The 22,097-nt window shown below is 43.3% G+C and overlaps 1 protein-coding gene across 1 annotated transcript in view; it reads right to left on the bottom strand.

Moving 5' to 3' along the window:
* The window catches only part of LOC122919601, a 143,876-nt gene extending 123,193 nt beyond the window's left edge, over positions 1–20,683 (bottom strand). The window contains exon 1 of the mRNA XM_044268714.1: positions 20,653–20,683. The gene's annotated coding sequence lies outside the window, so the exon portion shown is untranslated. The remainder of the gene's footprint in view (positions 1–20,652) is intronic.
* Positions 20,684–22,097: the final 1,414 nt, after the last annotated feature.

The raw sequence follows: 22,097 nt of genomic DNA, 5'->3' as shown, positions 1-22,097 counted from the left end.
AAAGTGTTTGCCAAAGCATAGGAACGCCGCCTCCTCCTCAGCTCGTATGCCTCGGCAAACGTATCTGTTACTGCAGAGGAGAAATCTCGTCTTGCAGCGCCGCATACACCGACTTGGGTGCAATCTGACAGCAGCGCAATGCTTCTGTCAGAATGCACATCAGTGCAAAAAACCAGCCCGCAACGCAATAATTTTATTAACTTTGGAACAGAACATATAAACTTTAACTTTTTGAACTGAACATTAACCTTTTTGCTTACTGGTGTTTTTTTTTTTTTACCTTTATAGAACAAACCTCTCCTTCCCCATGGGTCAATGTGCAAAGCGCAAATCGCCCAAAGATGTGGCGAAGTGCGTTATGCACTTTGTCCCAGGTGAAAGGAGAGGTTTGCAGCAGCTGTATGTGAATGGGCCCTAATAGCCCTGTGTGCCTGTCCTGGTGAGATGTGATCCCTATGCTAAGTGTACCTGTGTGTGGTACTTCCGGAAACACTCTCCAAAGCATAGGGCAGGGTGGTCAGGACAGTCAGGACAGAAATAGCTGGTGTCACGCCTTATTCCACTCCTGCTACAGACACAAATTTTTTTTCGGGGTGGCGGTCGGTTTGAGGTACCAGCAACGACACTGGGGAAATGTCGCTCGTGTAGACGGCTAACTACACTGGTGGATGGGGCCACGGAACCTCCTGGGTACAGGAGGTTCGCGATGATCTCTTCCTGAAATTTGAGGAAGGATCCAGTTCTCCCAGCCTTATTGTAGAGAACAAAACTATTATACAGAGCCAATTGAATTAAATATACAGACACCTTCTTATACCAGCGTCTGGTTCTGTGGGACACTAAATACGGAGCCAACATCTGGTCATTGAAGTCCACCCCTCCCATGTGAAGGTTATAGTCGTGGACTGAGAGGGGCTTTTCAATGACACGGGTTGCTCGCACAATTTGGATTGTCGTGTCTGCGTGAATGGAGGAGAGCATGTAAACGTCACGCTTGTCTCTCCATTTCACCGCGAGCAGTTCTTCGTTACACAATGCAGCCCTCTGTCCCCTTGCAAGACAGGTGGTAACGAGCCGTTGGGGGAAGCCCACGCGGTGCCACAGGCGCCAATCCGTTCTAGAAACAAATGCCTAAAGAGGGCCACACTTGTGCAGAAATTGTCCACATAAAGATGGTACCCCTTGCCAAATAAGGGTGACACCAAGTCCCAGACTGTCTTCCCACTGCTCCCCAGGTAGTCAGGGCAACCGACCGGCTCCAGGGTCTGATCTTTTCCCTCATAGATCCGAAATTTGTGGGTATAGCCTGTGGCCCTTTCACAGAGCTTATACAATTTGACCCCATATCGGGCGCGCTTGCTTGGGATGTATTGTTTGAAGCCAAGGCGCCCGGTAAAATGTATAAGGGACTCGTCTACGCAGATGTTTTGCTCAGGGGTATACAAATCTGCAAATTTCTGGTTGAAATGGTCTTTGAGGGGCCGAATTTTGTGGAGTCGGTCAAAAGCTGGGTGGCCTCTGGGACGGGAGGTGGTGTTGTCGCTAAAGTGCAGGAAACGCAGGATGGTCTCAAATCGTGTCCTGGACATAGCAGCAGAGAACATGGGCATGTGATGAATTGGGTTCGTGGACCAATATGACCGCAATTCATGCTTTTTAGTTAGACCCATGTTGAGGAGAAGGCCCCGAAAAGTTTTAATTTCGGAAACTTGGACTGGTTTCCACCTGGAAAGAGTAGGCATAAGAGCTTCCCGGGTTGGCGGATATAAATTGTGTGGCATACCGATTTGTTTCGGCCACGACTAAGTCCAAGAGCTCCGCAGTCAAAAACAGCTCAAAAAATCCCAGGGCCGAACCGATCTGAGCTGTCTCAACCCGAACTCCAGACTGGGCGGTGAAAGGGGGAACTACAGGTGCGGCTGAAGTTGGGGACTGCCAATCAGGGTTTGCCAGCACCTCAGGGATTCTAGGGGCTCTACGGGCACGTCTTTGGGGTGGCTGCGATGGGGTCACTACTGCTCGTGCCACCGTACCAGCTTCAACTGCCGTTCTGGTGCTCGCCACTTCACCAGGTTGTACGGCAGTGCTGGTACTAGGTCCAGGAAGGGCTGGGCTACTGGTGTATGCCTCACCACGTAATCCGACAGCACCAGCCCCACTCTGCTGCTCTTGAAGCGGATCCTGCACAACCTGTGGTCTAGCGACACGGGGCCGGGTACGCCTGGTGCTATCAGGGACCTCAGCCTCCTCGTCCGAACTTTGGGTCAGAGAGCCACTGCTTTCTACAGGTTCGTATTCTGACCCGCTAGATTCATCAGATGAGGGTTCCCATTCCTCATCCGACTGGGTCAGAAGCCTGTAGGCCTCTTCAGAAGAATACCCCCTGTTTGACATTTGGGCAACTAAATTTAGGGGTATTCCCTGAGACTACCCAAGAAAAAAAGCAAGCCTGTCTTACAAAGGGGAGGCTAGCGAAGTACGGGAGGCCGCTGCAGTTGATAAAAAATATCAAAACTGATTTTTTTATCGCCGCAGCGCGTGTAAAGTGAATGTGCAGTGATAAAAAAAAAATATATATTTTTTGTCACTGCGGTGGGGCGGGCGTGGGTGAACGCACGTGTGGGCAACCGATCAGGCCTGATCGGGCAAACACTGCGTTTTGGGTGGAGGGCGAACTAAAGCAACACTAATACTATTATAGATCTGACCGTGATCAGTTTTGATCACTTACAGATACTATAAAAGTACAAATGCTGATTAGCGATACGCTAATCAGCGAATAAGGGACTGCAGTGCGGTGGGCTGGGCGCTAACCGATCGCTAAACTACCTAACCAAGGGACCTAAACTATACTAAAACCTATCAGTCAATACCAGTGAAAAAAAAAAAGTGACAGTTTGCACTGATCACTTTTTTCCTTTTCACTAGTGATTGACAGGGGCAAGAAGGGGCGATCAAGGGGTTAATTGGGGTGCAGGGGGTGATCTGGGGGCTAAGTGTGGTGTTGGTGGGTACTCACAGTGATGTGTGCTCCTCTGCTGGAACCAACCGACCAAAAGAAGGAGCAGAGGAGCACAGCAGCCATATAACACATCATATTTACTAAATATGATGTGTTATCTGGCTGCTGATTCGTTTTTTTGAAAATCAACAACCTGCCAGCCACGATCATTGGCTGGCAGGTTGATGACGAACTTGTCTTTGAAATTTTGCCGGCCCGCGATGCGCATGCGCGGGCCAGCTTTCCCCGAAATCTCGCGAGAGGACGCACCGGCGCGTCCACCCAGAGAAACAGGACCGCCGCAAAGACGCAATCCTGCATACAGCGGTCCTGAGCAGGTTAATATAAGTTTTACAGTCTCTGTATTAGGGCTGCACGATATGGGAATTTTGTGCGATTGCGATTAGGGCACTAAAAATTGCGATAACGATATGCGATGCAATATTTTAAAGGAATTGTGCTAGAGGTCTATTTGCTTGGATTTTCCCATATGAGCCGCTGACGCGGCTGGGTATGACAGTTATGGGGGATCTGTGGATGACGCTGTGTTGTGGGGGATCTGTGGAGGGTGCTGTTATATGGGGGATCTGTGGAGGACGCTGTGTTGTGGGGGATCTGTGGAGGACGCTGTGTTGTGGGGGATCTGTGGAGGGTGCTGTGTTGTGGGGGATCTGTGGAAGACGCTGTTTATATGGGGGATCTGTGGAGGACGCTGTGTTGTGGGGGATCTGTGGAGGACGCTGTTATATGGGGGATCAGTGGAGGACGCTGTTATATGGGGGATCAGTGGAGGACGCTGTTATATGGGGGATCAGTGGAGGACGCTGTTATATGGGGGATCAGTGGAGGACGCTGTTATATGGGGGATCAGTGGAGGACGCTGTTATATGGGGGATCAGTGGAGGACGCTGTTATATGGGGGACCTGTGGAGGACGCTGTTATATGGGGGACCTGTGGAGGGCGCTGTTATGGGGGACCTGTGGAGGGCACTTATGGGGGACCTGTGGAGGGCACTTATGGGGGACCTGTGGAGGGCACTGTTATAGGGGATGTGTGGAGGACACATAGGGCCATGAGGGGGGCCAGCTTAAGACATATAGCATCTTATGCTGGTCCCCCTCATGTGTCCTAAACTGGGCACATAACGTGTGTGCGTGTGCGTGTGCGTGTGTACACTCTCTTTCCTAACAGGTCCGGCCTCTGTACTCACTATGAATGCAATGCACTGCAGTGAGCGGCAGCGAGGTGGCCGGCCGGCGCCTGACTGACGTCACTTAGTAACGCTCCTGCTTCCTGAAGTGGGAGGAGCGTTACTAAGTGACGTCAGTCACGCGCCGGCCGGCCACCTCGCTTCCGCTTGCTGCAGAGCATTGCATTCAGAGTGAGTACAGAGGCCGGACCTGTTAGGGGAGAGATTGTTTCACCCCCACACACACACTAGTAAAACACTTTACACGAGCTGGCCGGCCGGCGCCTGACGTCACTTAGTAACGCTCCTGCTTCCTGAAGTGGGAGGAGCGTTACTAAGTGACGTCAGTCACGCGCCGGCCGCCACCTCGCTGCAGAGCATTGCATTCAGAGTGAGTACAGAGGTCGGACCTGTTAGGAGAGAGATTGTTTCATCCACACACACTAGTAAAACACTTTACACGCAAAAGGCAGTTATGTGCCCAGGGCCCCTTAAATAATCGCGGCATTTTCCGGTCGGCCAAATCGCCATATTGCATTTGCCGATTATCGCGATTCGATTACTTTTTCGATTTATCGTGCAGCCCTACTCTGTATACAGATACACACATACAAATAATCACTTACACACAATAAAGGTCTTTTCTGAGATTTTCATACTGATGACATACCCTCTTGATAGGTCAACAGTATGTGATCTGTGGGGGTCCAACACCCAGAACCCCCGCCAATCCGTTGTTTGAGAAGGTTCCGGTGCTCCTTTGAGCGCCGCAGCCTTCTTGGAGCTTATCAAGCACAGCTTGGGGCTGAGCTGCTCCTAAGCCACATGAATGTGTCATAATTTGGCTGTCGGATCCCCACCGATCAGATGCTAATGACCTCTGAAGACTCAGAAAACCTCTTTAAAGGGGTTGTCTCACTTCAGCAATTAGCATTTATTATGTAGAGGAAGTTAATACAAGCGACTTACTAATGAATTGCGATTATGTATATTGCCTCCTTATATTGCCTATGCTGTCTGGATTAATTTTTCCATCACATTATATACTGCTCGCTTCCATGGTTACGACCACCCTGCAATCCAGCAGTGGTGGCCGTGTTTGCACACTATAGGAAAAAGAACAGTCCCAGCCACCAGAGAAGCAGGCACTTTTTACTATAGTGTGCAAGCACGGCCACCACTGATGGGTTACAGGGTGGTCGTAACCATGAAAGAGAGCAGTGTATATGATGGAAAAATGAATCCAGGAAGCAAATTAGGCAATATGGACAATCACAATACATTAGTAAGGGCCTTGTATTAAATTGCTCTACATAATAAAGGCCATTTGTTGAAATGAGACAACCACACTAAGCTAACAGACTTTGTTCACTTCATATATTCTTCATCAGTCTAAGGGCTCATGCACCTGACGGTTGGATGTTTTGCGGTCAGGCAAATTGCGGAACTAAAAAGGTCCAGGCCCCTATAGAACTGTCCATTTTACGAACAAGGATAGGACATGTTCTATTTTTTTTTTTTGCGGGGCCGTGAAACGGACATACGGATGCCGACAGCACACAGGTATGCTGTCCGCATCTTTTGCAGCCCCATTGAATTGAATGGGTTCGCTTTTGAATCGAAAAAATGTGGATCGGATGCGGACCAAAAATAAGTTTATATGTATGAGCCCTAATTAGTCAGTCGGCACGGCTTTTACGCGTTGCAGATGTAATATTGTTGGCTCAGGAGTGAGGTTTATTAACCAGGCCTGAGTTTCTACAAATTACATGGTACAAACATTAATGAGAGATAATTCCTTAATGATTTCAACTAATTTTCTTGGTTATGTTCTAGCTTGCGGGGCTTGAAATTGCATGATTTTAAGAGCAAATTATAAATTACAACAGTTCCTGTACTTGTGTTACTTCCATTAAATAGGAGAGGTCTCATGAAATAAACCACAAATTAAAATTATAATGGTTGCATCATCTAGGTGAACACAATCACATACATAAAAAAAAAAAAACTGCAGGCAACCTGGTATGAACTAAACTTCTAATGTAGAGTAATTCTTTTCTCACTCAGGATTATTTATCCAATAGGAAAACAGAAAAATGAAATAAAAAATTCAAACCAGCAAAGATTTTATTGATTTTTTCAGTATTAAAAACGCAAGAAAAAAAAATGTATACATATGTGGTATCGTTGTAATGAAAGTGACAGGTTAGTTTTACCACATAGGAAACGCTGTAAAAAGAAAACCCATAAAACTGTGGCGGAATTGTGTTTTTATTTTTTATATATATAATTCCACCCCATTTTGATTTTTATTCCCGCTTCCTACTACATTGTATGCAACCGTAAATGGTGCCATTAGAAATTACTACTTGTCCCGTGAGAATGGAGAAAATATATATATAGCTTTGGTAAGGCAAAAAAATAGGTGAAAATCGCCCGATCTTGAAGGGGTTAAAATGATTATCTAGCTTTTAAAACTAATGGGCTATCCTTGATATAGGCCATCAATATTAGATTGTTGGAGGTCCAATTTTTGGGATCCCAGCCAATCAATTATTTGTATAGGACAAAGCTGCAATACCGAGCAATGACACTACAAAAAGTATGGCGTTATGCAGTACAAACCAAATGTAAACACTTAAGAGGACAGACCATCCATTTGTAAATCCCTTTAGAATATGATTGCAAAAGAGAGAAAGATCAAACTGCAAAGGTAATTGATACATTTTAAAACAAGTGGGGTAGGTGCCCTGCATTTGTTCTTGCTCTTAGAGAGGTTGCTGGGGTCACAGAAGAAGGGCATCGTTTTTATTGTTCTCAGTCATATAATAAAGGGAACAAGTATAACTTGAAGCTCCTAGGACCCAATGCAAAATCTGTAACAAGACCCTCACCAGTAAGGCTACTTTCACACTCGCCTTTTGTGCAGATCCGTCTTGTATCTGCACAGATGGATCCGCACCAATAATGCAAACGCTTGTATCCATTCATAACGGATCCGTTTGCATTATTCATAAAATAAAAATTTAAGTCAAAACGGATCCGTCTTGACTCACATTGAACGTCAGGACGGATGCGTTTGGCTCGCATAGTCAGACAGTCACCAAAACACTGCAAGCTGCGTTTAAGTGACCGTCTAAAAAAAAAACTAAGTAGGCCAAACGCAGCCCAATTGATGCATTCTGAACAGATCCTTATCCATTCAGAATGCATTGGGGGTTAACTGATCTGTTTTGGGCCGCTTGTGAGAGCCCTGAGACCGGATCTCACAAGCGGACCCATAAACGCCAGTGTGATAGTAGCCTAAGTCATATACATTACTGGTGTTATCTAATGCAAAAGAAGGGTTTTTGGGTTCCTACAGGCACCAGGGCCCCTCGGTTTGACTGCCATTTCTATACCCCTGTGAACATGTCCACATTCAGTGCATTACCTTACACTACTGTTTTCCCCACCATGAACAGGGTATGCTGGTTACATGCAGAATACAACTTTAGGCCTCATGTACACAACCATTATTTGTGGAATGGGTCAATGAAAAATTTGGAGAGCACATGGAGACCATCCACATGCTGTCTGCAACTGTGCAGCCGTTCCACAAACTATACAACACGTCTTATTCTTGTCCGTTTTGCGGACAAGAATAGCATGTTCTATTAGAAAAATGCGCCATGAACGCGGCCGGTATCAGTATTTTGTGCATTCACAGACAGAAAAATACATTACGTTTTTTATGCATTTGTTTTTGGATGTAAGCTTAACTTAACTGTGCAAGGAAAGTAAACTTTCTTTTTTGAACACGATCAGTTCTGGACATTATTCAGTAAGGACAAAGGGGCACATGTAAAAGGATTGGCATTTTAAAACCCCATAGGTGATGGAGAATTCGCCGAAGTTATGAGGAGGTGCTGGCCTCTCCGTAATTTCAGCGCATCCAGCGCCAGTCTAAATGTAAGATAGCTTCCTTGACTATTTTATACACCTAAAACAAGCATAGAAAAATGATGAAAGAGGAGGGTCCCTTCCCTGCCGCGCACACAATGTTAAACCTGGTATGAGTGGGGAAAAGTCACAGATATAGTCGCAACTAACCGCCTGCCCCTGAAATACGCCTAATTTAGGAGTAGTTCAGATTAATAAAAGACCCCCGCATAGTGTAATATTTGAAAGTGATTGTGTAATGGGGTACTCCAGTAACTTGAAGTCATCCCCTATCCAAAGAATAGGTAATAACTATTAGGCCTCATGCACACGACCATTGTGTTCACCCGTGGCCGTTGTTCCGTTTTCCGTGATTTTCTGCGGACCTATTGACTTTCAATGGGTCCGTTGAAAACTCGGAAAATGCACCGTTTGTCATCCACCTCCATGAACCGTGTAGCCTGTCCGTCAAAAAAATATGACCTGTCCTATTTTTTTTGACAGACAACGGTTCACGGACCCATTCAAGTCAATGGGTCCGTGAAAGAACACGGATGCACACAAGATTGGCATCCGTGTTCGTGGCTGTAGGTTACTTTCATAGAGAGATCCGGGGGCTGCCAGGCAGCAGGGGGCAGTCCCCCCTCCCTCCCCAGTTTAAATTTCATTGGTGGCCAGTGCGGTCCCCCCCTCTATTGTAATAACAACATTGGTGGCACAGTGTGCGCCCCCCTCTATTGCATTAATAACATTGGTGGCCAGTGTGTGGCCTCCCCCCCCCCCCCCCATCATTGGTGGCAGCGGAGTTCCGATCGGAGTCCCAGTTTAATCGCTGGGGCTCCGATCGGTAACCATGGCAACCAGGACGCTACTGCAGTCCTGGTTGCCATGGTTACTTAGCAATAGTAGAAGAATCATACTCACCAGTAGGAGGAGCACCCGGCCGGACACAGACATCGCAGCAGCCAGCAGGTAAGTATGATGCTTCTACTATTGCTGTGTCCGGCCGGGAGCTCCTCCTACTGGTGACAGTTCATTTAGCAATGCGCCGCACAGACCTGTCACTTACCAGTAGGAGGAGCTCCCGGCCGGACACAGACATCGCAGCAGCCAGCAGGTAAGTATGATGCTTCTACTATTGCTAAGTAACCATGGCAACCAGGACTGCAGTAGCGTCCTGGTTGCCATGGTTACCGATCAGAGCCCCAGCGATTAAACTGGGACTCCGATCGGAACTCCGCTGCCACCAATGATCGGGGGGGGGGGGGGGGGCCGCACACTGGCCACCAATGTTATTAATGCAATAGAGGAAGGGGGGGGGGGGGGGGGAGGCCGCACACTGGCCACCAATATTATTACAATAGAGGGAGGGGGGGGGCCGCACACTGGCCACCAATGTTATTAATACAATAGAGGGAGGGAGGGGGGGCCACACTGGCCACCAATGATATTCAAACTGATATTCTCTTACAGGGGGCTATGATACGCACAAATAACCCCTTCAGGTGCGGCACCTGAGGGGTTAATTGTGCTGATCACGGCCCCCTGTAAGAGATTGGGTGCTGCCAGGCAGCAGGGGGCAGTCATGTACACAGTTTGTAGTATATTCTAACTAGAAGCGTCCCCATCACCATGGGAACGCCTCTGTGTTAGAATATACTGTCGGATATGAGTTTTCACGATGTAACTCATATCCGACAGTATATTCTAACATAGAGGCGTTCCCATGGTGATGGGGACGCTTCAAGTTAAAATATACCATCGGATTGGAGAAAACTCCGATCCGATGGTATAAAAGGGACTCCAGACTTTACATTGAAAGTTAATGGGGACGGATCCGTTTGCAATTGCACCATATTGTGTCAACGTCAAACGGATCCGTCCCCATTGACTTGCATTGTAATTCAGGACGGATCCGTTTGGCTCCGCACGGCCAGGCGGATCCTCCAAAAATCAAGGAAGACCCACGGACGAAAAAACGGTCACGGATCACGGACCAACGGAACCCCGTTTTGCAGACAGTGAAAAAATACTGTCGTGTGCATGAGGCCTTAATGTGGGGGTCCTACCATTGCGTCTCTCATGGATCACGAGAAAGCGGGCCTCGCCCCCTGGAAAAGAACAAATCAGATGTTTTGAGAATGCACACTATTCATTTCTATCGGGGCTCCCGGATATAGTCAAGAGCCGTACTTGGCTATATTAGTCTGTCTATAGAGATGAATGGAGCAGCAGTCCGCATGCTCAACCTGCCACACTATTTAGTTTGCGGAGCTCTCCAGGGTACGGGACCCCGACAATCATTGGGAGTCCTACCGGTGAGGTACCCCCCACCAGAGTACCCCCTTTAAAAACTTACCACTGAGGAGAAAGAAATGACAGACAACTATGCTGTAAAGAAATGTAAGGTAACCCAAGTACATAATTTGATGCTAAAGCTACAATCAGCTCTATAGTAATGAGCAAAAATCATCTCTTTACATGGGAGCAAAAGCTGCAGAAGTAGAGAATCTGAAGTTACATGCGGTAGTTATAACACGTCTGATGCTCGGCCCCGGAGCGCATTAATGATGACACGAGTGTTACAGACATTGTCCACACACGGATTTTCTCCCATAAATCCCCACCCACACAGGGTCATATTTTTATCTATTGAATCGGTTGCTATGCTGCTGCCCGGGCAACATGTAAGTGCTTGGTAGCTGAAGGAGTACACAGTAAGACTTTGGCTCGCCTTGTAAATGTTACAATGTAAAATACCACGATGAATGATTCATGAATGTGTACACATACCAGCGATGCTGCAGAGATTCCTGGACAATACTGTATCAGGATCTTTAAAACATTTTCAATTGCATTGTGAATGAAGAGGCCTTTTTAGGACCGAAAATGCTCAGAAAATAAACTACTTCCATAAAACTACGACTGCGGACAGAATACACAAAAGGTCCTTTAAAGGAGACCACCTTTCAACAATAACAGCACAAGCGATACTGCATAATGAGGCATGATCTAGCCATCACAGTCATGAAATCTACGCGTTTTACTTAACAGAAACTTCATCTGTATGTCGTAAAAAGCTAGCGGTGTATTATTTCTAGCTGGTACGAAAATACAGGGGCAGGTTTATCAGACGCAAGTGACAAACTGAAGCCAGAGAGCCCTCAAGGTGCAGTTCTTAGTAATTCTCTACAACAGTCCTTTCGGCCCAAATTCAACCATGTATCTAAGGCTACTTTCACACTCATGTGGTGACTTTGTTTGTGAGATCTGTCATGGGCTCTCACAGGTGGTCCAAAACGGATCAGTTTTGCCCTAATGCATTCGTAATGGAAAAGGATCCGCTCAGAATGCATCAGTTTGCCTCCGTTTAGTCTCCATTCCACTCTGGAGGCTGCTTGCTGCGTTTTGGTGTCCGTCTGACGAAACTGAGCCAAACCGATCCTGACACACAATGTAAGTCAATGGGGATGGATCTGTTTTCTCTGACGCAATAGAAAACGGATCCGTCTCCCACTGACTTTCAATTAAGGTCATGATGGATCCGTCTTGGTTATGTTGCAAATAACACAAACTGATCCGTTCATTACGGATGCATGCAGTTGTGTTATTGTAACGGATCAGTTTTTGCAGATCCATGACGGATCTGCCCAAAACATGAGTGTGAAAGTAGCCTTAGGCTGTGAAGGCTAACCTCCAGCACTTCATCTGTGGTGAAACTACAACCCCCAAGATGCACAATTGCTTGGCTTTTCTTAGAACTCCATAGAAATAAATGGAGCATACTGGGAGTCGTAGTTTCACCACAGCTGGAGTGCCGGAGGTTAGCCATCACTGATTTCTAAGCTGTCTGCATGAAGCTTTATCTTCATGGGTTTTCAACAGATTATTACCGATACAAATGAAACTTGTACCTCCTTCTTGTGGACACTAATACATATTTCAACTCCAGTACAGGTTACCTGTGTGACCCACGAGTGCTGAGGAGTAATTTTACTAACTACAACTTTGGGGCAATGATTTTGACATGTAAATAAAAGGTATAATATAATTCTATGAGCACATTTATTAAGCCCTTAAGCCATATACCTGGCGGTGAATCCGCCAATTATGAAGAAGTGCTGGCCTCTTCATAACGTCAGTGCATCATCCGCCAGTTCTAAATGCACGACAGTTACATTTAAATATCTCTCTACGTCTGCCGGCCAGTCACCTTCCACCCCACTTATTTAGACCTGGCGTGAGCGGAGAGAAGTCGCAGATTGTGGCACAACTAGCTGTTCAGCTGCAATCTGCGCTTGAAATACGGCTAATATAGGCGTATTTCAGCGGAATAAATGACCCTCATTATATTTTATTTTTGACATATTAGAGGTAAATAGTTTATGGATTATGTGAAATACCACACAGTACATAGGATTGGTACTGTCACTCACTATAAGCAAGGTAATACAGGCAGAACATGGGCAATGATGCTCAATTGTACTCCTGCATAGCTAAGTCAATCTTACAAATTCAACATATATATATATTTATTTTTTTACATATCTTTTAAATCTGTGCTAGATATTCAAGACCACCAGGAATGTATTTGCATTCAAGACAGAAAGAAAAGAAGCATACAGTAATTAGTACTGTGGTGGTATTGTGCGTGCAGTGGGCATCCTGTTAAGATTCATATGACACAATGCCATTTATTATTTGGTTAACCACAATGTCTGATGCGAAATGTCACACTAGAATAGTGATGTAAAAACTACAGGAGTTTTATGTTCTCCATAACACAATTATTAAATATCATGATAAAACTATTCTGTTTTATGGTGCAAATGTATGCTTGCATGCAAACAAACCTGCCGGTTTAGCACATATAGATATATGCACACACCAGATAGATATAGATATATAGAGATATATATATATATATATATATATATATATACACACACACACACACACACACACACACACATACACACACACATACACACACATATATATACATATACACACACACTTGCAAATACCGCAGCAGCACAGCCAGACAGTGTGCACTTGGTGCAATCCTCCTGGAGGCCGGCTTCTCCTCCACAATGTATACTTTCCAAAAAACGAGGCAGCACTTCCAGATTTTCGTGAAAGGGTGAAGACCCCAAACTTTAATTCCCCAGCAACGTTTTGGCCTACTCAATGAGTAGCTTGACAAAGGCCTCATCGAGTAGGCCGAAACGTTGCTGGGGAATTAAAGTTTGGGGTCTTCACCCTTTCACGAAAATCTGGACGTGCTGCTTTGTTTTTTGGAATATATATATATATATATATATACACACATACACACAAAGTTTTACTATCTTTGGATCCATTCAGCGTATAAATCTGGTCTTATGTACATTCTACTTTCTTGAAGCTTCATAGCATCTTAAGTTTAATGTCTCCTGTATGTATGCTTTATTTAAAGGGGTTGTGTCACGAAAATTATTCTACATTTTTGCAAATCAGCACATGGATCTGAATACTTTGTAATTGCAAGTAATTAGTATGCAATGCAAGTTAGAGCGGGCTCGCATTGGCGTTGTTCAATTCCATGATGACGGAATTCTAGGACAGAATGCAAAACGGAATCCTTTAACCCCTTCAAGACCAAGCTAGTTTTTACCTTCAGGACCAGACCATTTTTTAGCAAATCTGACATATGTCACTTTATGTAGCGATAACTTTAAAACGCTTTTACTTATAACGGAGAAGCAACGTCACTACATCAACCCCCCCCCCCCCCCCCTTCCACCTTTCCTCCCTTCTACCCCAACCCATACTCTATCTCATTTGTTATGTTTTTATTTATCATTTGAAATAATTGCACATCTTCGTTCATGGTTGGAAAAGCTTTACTTGTACTTAAAACCAGAATAAAATTAAATAAATTAAATAAAAAAATAAAACGCTTTTACTTATCCAGGCCATTCTGAGATTGTTTTCTCGTCTCATATTGTACTTTATGACAGTGGTCAAATTGAGTGAAAAAATGTCATTTTTATTTATAAAAAAAATATATATATACCCCCGGAAGAAACGCACCAGGGAAACGTATGTCGGGTTTCTGGCTCTCTCTATATTTGGTCCATCTTTATTATAATGATTATGTTGTACCACTTGTTGCTTGACATAGTGGCAGATAGTGGACATAGTGGCTCACTCATGTCATGTCTCCTGCTCTTTGTACTGCAGGCAGTAGGTGCCAATGCTACTAATTACTTTTTGTTACTTTAATTAATTTTGAGCGTGGTTTCACTTGTGTGTGAACCACACTGTGGATATTTTTTTGCTTGCTTTTTCGCTACTATGGTTGTGCCTGCAGTCCAAACATCTCATGCGCTTTAGGAATACATTTTCATGTTATTGCTTTCTTGAGGTCATATACCGGTTTATTATTTTGTCCTGTCTAATCTGTGGGGAGCCACTGTTCTACATTCCAACACCCCTTGTATTTTACTATTGTTATTATTGTCTTATGGATTTGTCAATAAAGATGCTGTCTTTTGTACTTCAATGTGTGGATTACTTTATTTGGGGTATCTGTTTTAAAAGCAGCACCTGGATCTAAATACTTTTGTAATTACATGTAATTAAAAATGTTTGCATAGCTACTGAGTTATTCAATAAAATGTATCTGTACAGTGCCACCTGATGTTTTTATTTTTCCTATTTCTTTGACCTGCTCACTGAGCTGGTCACACATGCTCAGTTTCATCCTTCAGCTGCCCCTGAGCTATGATAGGGAGAGCATGGACACGCCCCCTGAGCTGCAGCAGAAAATACACTCCCCTTGAGCTGTCTGGAGAGCTCTCTGGATCCATGTGAGGTGCAGGACTGGTTCTAAGTTTCTTAGAATGAGATTGTCATGTGTTATATCATGATTTTCTGATTTTCATTTTTTTATGTTGGTCATGTGATAACCCCTTTAAGTTTTTTATTTTTCAATTTTTTTTTACAATTCTGGCAGTATGTTCACACTGGACTGAAACACATGTGGCAAATCTGCAGTGTCTTATAGCAGCAAAGTTGATTAGATTTTAACGAATCTCATCCACAATAAAACAAACAGCAATAAAAGCTTAAAAAAAAAAAAGAGTTTTACACGCAAACAAAATGACATGCACATGATATGTGTGTGAGAGAGAGAGAGAAAGGAAAGCTTTAAAGCAGGGGCGCACAACCTGCGGCCCGGGGTCCACATGCGGCCCTCAATACCATTCTATGCGGCCCCCAGCCATCTGGTAGCAGACATGTATGTCTATGTCTTGTGGCTGCTCACATGAATCTTTCATGTATTGTCCCATTAGATGGGAGTACTATAAGTGTAACTAGACATTTAGAATATATACTGTATGTTCAATATGCCATAAATATAGTATTTCACTTGGTAATACCCCTTTAAAGATTATTTTCGGCCCTTGGAATTGTTTCAGGTTGACAATGTGTCCCCCAACCAGAAAAGGTTGTGCACCCCTGCTTTAAAGTGTACCTTCAGTTAAAAAACAACTTCCTCTAAATGACTAGTACAGGTGAATAAAAGAACTTTGCAATATATCTTGTTAAAGAAAATTGTGCCCATCTGCTTTTATCAGGCTGCTTTGCTCTTTCCTGCTTTTAACATTGATGTCTATGGAAAGAGGAGGGACAAGGATGCTGGATGACAGACACACAAGCTACAGTTTCTTAGCTCAGCTACACTTACTACTTTTGACTCGACTATATCTAATAGGACAAGTCTTTCCATTTGCAGCAAAACTGACTTGTGCCCTTCATTCTCTGGGTCAGTACGATTACAATGAAACCACATATGTATAGTTTTTTTTTTTATGTCTAAATAGTGTAAAAATTAATTTAACCCCTTAAGGACGCAGGGCGTATCGGTACGCCCTATTTCCCGAGTCCTTAAGGACTCAGGGCGTACCGGTACGTCCTAACTTTAAATGCAGATTCCGGCGCCGCAGGGGTTAATGGAAACGGGATGCCGGCTGAAATCATTCAGCCGGCATCCTGTGACAATGCCAGGGGGGGTCATGTGACCCCCCCCCTATCGGCGATCACCGCAAACCGCAGGTCAATTCAGACCTGCGGTTTGCTGCGCTTTTTGCAGTTTCTGATCCCCGCGGTCCCTGACCGCGGGGATCAGAAACTTTAGTGTACCTCAAATAAAGATTTTACATCCCCCCTGCACCCCTGCATGATTTTTTGCCGGCGGGTGGTGCAGGGGGGGGGAGTTGTGGGCGGTGGGGGCGGTGCGGGAGGCGGGCGGTGCGGCAGGCGGGATCGCGATCCCCCGCCCGCCTCCCCTTGAAAATTCGTTGGTGTAGAGTGGGTATACCAGGGTGCCAGCACATTGCTGGCACCCTGGTATAAACGGCTGACATCGGTGATGCGATGTCAGCCGTTTAACCCTTTCCATACAGCGGTCCGTACGGACCGCTGTATGTAAAAAGTTAACAGTAAGAAGTAGCTCCCTCCCTCTCCCATCGGGGGGCTGCTGTGCCTTTGCAGTCCCCCGAATGGAGAGGGAGGGAGCTCCCAGACAGCCCCCCCAGAGCCCCGTCCTTACCCTTCCCCGTCTGCGCAGTTCTGACCACTACTGAGCAGACGGGGAAGGTTCCCATGGCAACAGGACGCCGTCTCAGGCATCCTGCTGTCCATGGTGCTGAACAGATCTGTGCTGAAGGCAGAGATCTGTTCAGACAAAGTGTAAGTAAAATACAGTACTGTACAATATATATTGTACTGTACTGTACTATACAGACATCAGACCCACTGGATCTTCAAGAACCAAGTGGGTCTGGGTCAAAAAAAAGTGAAAAAAAGTGAAAAAAAAGTTAAAATCAAAAAAACACATTTATCACTGAATAAAAATGAAAAAAATAAAATTTCCTACACATGTTTGGTATCGCCGTGTCCGTAATGACCTGATCTATAAAACGGTCATGTTACTTTCCCCGCACGGTGAACGCCATAAAAAAAAATAAAAAAAACGATTAGGAAATTGAAATTTTGCCCACCTTAGTTCCCAAAAAAGGTCATAAAAGTGATCAAAAAAGTCGCATGTACGCCAAAATAGTACCAATCAAACCGTCATCTCATCCCGCAAAAATCATACCCTACCCAAAATAATTGCCAAAAAACTGAAAAAACTATGGCTCTTAGACTATGGAAACACTAAAACATGATTTTTTTTGTTTCAAAAATAAAATCATTGTGTAAAACTTAAATAAATAAAACAAAGTATACATATTAGGTATCGCCGCGTCCGTATCGACCGGCTCTATAAAAATATGACATGACCTAACCCCTCAGGTGACCACCGTAAAAAAATAAAAATAAAAACTGTGTAAAAAAAGCCATTTTGTCATCTTACGTCACAATAAAGTGTAATAGCAAGCGATTAAAAAGTCATGTGCACCCCAAAATAGGGCCAATCAAACCGTCATCTCATCCCGCAAAAAATGAGACCGCACTTAAAATAATCGCCCAAAAACTGAAAAAACTATGGTTCTTAGACTATGGAGACACTAAAACATTTTTTTTGTTTTAAAAATGAAATCATTGTGTAAAACTTACATAAATAAAAAAAATTGTATACATATTAGGTATCGCCGCGTCCGTGACAACCTGCTCTATAAAATTACCACATGATCTAACCTGTCAGATGAATGTTGTAAATAACAAAAAAAAAAAACGTGCCAAAAAATCTATTTCTTGTTACCTTGCCACACAAAGAAAGTGTAATATAGAGCAACCAAAAATCATATGTACCCTAAACTAGTACCAACAAAACTGCCACCCTATCCCCTAGTTTCTAAAATGGGGTCACTTTTTTGGAGTTTATACTCTGGGGGTGCATCAGGGGGGCTTCAAATGGGACATGGTGTCAAAAAAAACAGTCCAGCAAAATCTGCCTTCCAAAAGCCGTATGGCATTCCTTTCCTTATGCGCCCTGCCGTGTGCCCGTACAGCAGTTTACGACCACATATGGGGTGTTTCTGTAAACTACAGAATCAGCGCCATAAATAATGAGTTTTGTTTGGCTGTTAACCCTTGCTTTGTAACTGGAAAAAAAATATTAAAATGGAAAATCTGCCAAAAAAGTGAAATTTTGAAATTGTATCTCTATTTTCCATTAAATCTTGTGCAACATCTAAAGGGTTAACAAAGTTTCTAAAATCAGTTTTGAATACCTTGAGGGGTGTACTTTCTTAGATGCGGTCACTTTTATGGAGTTTCTACTCTAGGGGTGCATCAGGGGGCTTCAAATGGGACATGGTGTCAAAAAAACAGTCCAGCAAAATCTGCCTTCCAAAAACCATACGGCGCACCTTTCACTCTACGCCCCGCTGTGTGGCCGTACAGTAGTTTACGGCCACATATGGGGTGTTTCTGTAAACGGCAGAGTCAGGGCAATAAAGATACAGTCTTGTTTGGCTGTTAACCCTTGCTTTGTTAGTGGAAAAAATGGGTTAAAATGGAAAATTAGGCAAAAAAATGAAATGAAATTCTCAAATTTCATCCCCATTTGCCAATAACTCTTGTGCAACACCTAAAGGGTTAACAAAGTTTGTAAAATCAGTTTTGAATACCTTGAGGGGTGTAGTTTATAGAATGGGGTCATTTTTGGGCGGTTTCTATTATATAAGCCTTGCAAAGTGACTTCAGAGCTGTAGTGGTCCCTAAAAATTGGGTTTTTGTAAATTTCTGAAAAATTTCAAGATTTGCTTCTAAAATTCTAAGCCTTGTAACATCCGCAAAAAATAAAATATTATTCCCAAAATGCTACAAACATGAAGTAGACATATGGGGAATGTAAAGTCATCACAATTTTTAGGGGTATTACTATGTATTACAGAAGTAGAGAAACTGAAACTTTGAAATTTGCTAATTTTTCTAAATTTTTGGTAAATATGGTATTTTTTTATGCAAAAAAATTCACTTTTTTGACCCAATTTTAGCAGTGTCATGAAGTACAATATGTGACGAAAAAACAATCTCAGAACGGCCTGGGTAAGTCAAAGCGTTTTAAAGTTATCAGCACTTAAAGTGACACTGGTCAGATTTGCAAAAAATGGCCAAGTCCTTAAGGTGAAATAGGGCTGAGTCCTTAAGGGGTTAAACTTTGAAAAAAAAAAAAAAAAATGTTTACATCACCATATTATGACCCCCATAACTTTTTTATACTTATATCTACTGAGCTGTGTGGGGGTGATTTTTTTTTTTTTTTGCGGGACAATCTGTAGTATTTTTATTTTTTTTTCCGGGACAATCTGTAGCATTTTTTTTTTTTTTTTGCGGGACAATCTGTAGCATTTTTTTTTTTGCGGGACAATCTGTAGCATTTTGGAGTACGTGTGACCTTGTTTTATCACATTTTATTAAAAAGTATTTAAATAATTTTTTATTATTTTTAAGATAACAGAAGCAATGAATTGGCCATTTGACCCGTTTTCCGTTCCATAATTCGCCGTATTGTAAAAATATTTGTATATTTTAATAGTAAGGGCGTTTTCGGAGACAGTGATTGTTATTTATGTATTGTTTTTTATTCTATAAAAAAGGGGGGCTTTAAACTTTAATATTTTTATATATTAAAGTTTGTTTTTTACTTTTTTATGGTTTTGAAGCTAATATTTGAACCTACAAAACTTTTATCTTTTTATTTGTATTCTAAACCCTTATTGGTCTTAGACCCATGATTTGAGGAGAATTGCTCATATATTGGCCACCTACTGGCCAAAATAAGAATTGCAGCTTCAATACCCTGGGTTTCTTCAGAGAGACACAGTGTATTGAACCCAATTACCGGCATCCTCATTGGCCGCAGAGGATACCGGTAAGAAGCATCACACTTGATCACAGCATCTCAAGGCTTTGACGACAGCGATCAGCATTATTGCAGTTCGCGGTCATTAGCCGCTGGTCTCTGCTGTTTGAAACAGCGGAGACCTGCTGGCCATGACGCCCTCCGAACATGCGAGTGGGCGGCGGGTGCCATTCTTGTACGGCGCTGGCAGTGAAGGGGTTAAAGGTGTTCTCTCCGTGGGGACATGTCACAGTCGAAGCCTGTCATGTCCATACCAGGACAGAAGTAAGCAAGCTGGCGAACTTAAGATGGCAGAGTGGGATTCAGGGCACAGGACTAGAGCAGAGGGGAGCAGGTAAGTATACTTTTTTTATTGGGTGATCCATACTAGGGGCCATAAGTAAATAGTTAATCATTTTTGGGAGCTCCCTTTAACATATTAGGAATTTTAAACTGTCTCACTTGACATACAATCTGCTTTTTCCTTTAAAAAAAAATATATATATATATATTAACAAAACATATGGGAAAAATGCTATGTATGGGCTAAAAACAGAGATTTCATCATTTTGCAGACTGACCTGGTAATTCTCTTTTTTTTTGTATGCACTACCAACATATTTTACATTCCAGTTCATCCAAAATGTTTTTCACAACATACTGGCTTTATCATCCATTTAGCAGTGCACATTACTTACCATATTTGGAATGTTTAGTACGTTAAGCCTGTAAAAGTAATAAATGTGCATGTTACATCGCAGATGATGTACCGTACATTCAAAACCACAACTGATTTCACTTTGTTTAAGGTCTTAAAAAAAAAAAGGGTTAAATTACTAGAACAAACGTAACAATGGTCCAGCCTTTGTCATTTACATTGCTTCATATTTCAGAAGGCCATAGTATTCAGATAGGAAACCCTGAAATGTTACATGCATACATGCTTCTATTTCCCCTATTTATGTATGTAATGACAGGCAAAGTGTCAGAAGATCGGTAATTATCAAAATGGAAGGTCATTTACAGACCGCGTGAAAAAAATTTGCTCTGTAAATCTCATGGTCCTTGGAGCCACATGGAGAAAAGCATTGCAGCCTTGGACCTGAAGAAGAGTACAGACCAAAGTCTAAAATGTATTCTGATTCACACCCTAATCTTACTAACAAGGTGTGCTATGGCTTCAAGCATTTGGCACACTATGCCAGTTTTTACCAGTATTCTGGTCATAAGTTTAGACTTGAGAGCATGCGGCAGAAGAATGGTACACATTATACGTGTGCTTACGCTGACCTCTAGTGTTACAAAGGCTAATCCCATTATTCTTGGCTAACCGTTACATCTGTAAAGTAAAACTATATCCACAGACAGGAACATGTGCCTTGATCTGAACAGCATTTAGAGGGTAAATGCACACATTCAGAATTTGTGTGTGAACAATCCGCACTGAAATCTGCAGGTGTTCGGTCAATCGGCATCAATTGGAGCAGATTTACATCCAGATTTTTCTCTCCTCATTGAACTATATGGAGAAAATCCGATCAGGAAATATAAAAACTTGACATGCTACGGATTTTAAAATCCACACCATAGGTTAAAATCCGCACTGAAAAAAATCTGCATCATGTGCATGAGAATTTCAAATTTGCACGCAATCCTGATTGTGTGCATTTAGCCAGATATTATTCACGATCAGGAGCTCACAATGAAAAATATTTGCCACAATACTAACTTCTCCAGTCAAAACGTGCTGCAAATGCATTACTTTACATTTATTTCCTCAGGGTGCTGCCATATGGTCAGGCTTTTTATGCAGTTTTTGAAGCCAAAACCAGGAGTTTTGGATTTAAAAAAAACAAGCAGATAAGTCTTGGTACTTTCACACCAGCGTTTTTCTTTTCCGGCATAGGAGTTCCGTCCTAGGGGCTCAATACCGAAAAAGAACTGATCAGTTTTATCTGAATGGAGAGCAATCCGTTCAGGATGCATCAGGATGTCTTCAGTTCAGTCTTTTTGACTTTTCATGCTGCGGTTTTATCTCAGCCCACAATTCACGAACACTTGCATTTTTCCCCATTGAAATGCATAAATGCCGGATCCAGTCCAAATGTTCCAGCAAAATGGATCAGTTTTTGCGGTCTGCTCA

The sequence above is a fragment of the Bufo gargarizans genome, chromosome 9 (genome assembly GCF_014858855.1).
Source record: "Bufo gargarizans isolate SCDJY-AF-19 chromosome 9, ASM1485885v1, whole genome shotgun sequence".
Taxonomy (NCBI): domain Eukaryota; kingdom Metazoa; phylum Chordata; class Amphibia; order Anura; family Bufonidae; genus Bufo; species Bufo gargarizans.
This window is presented reverse-complemented; position numbering and strand designations above follow the sequence as displayed.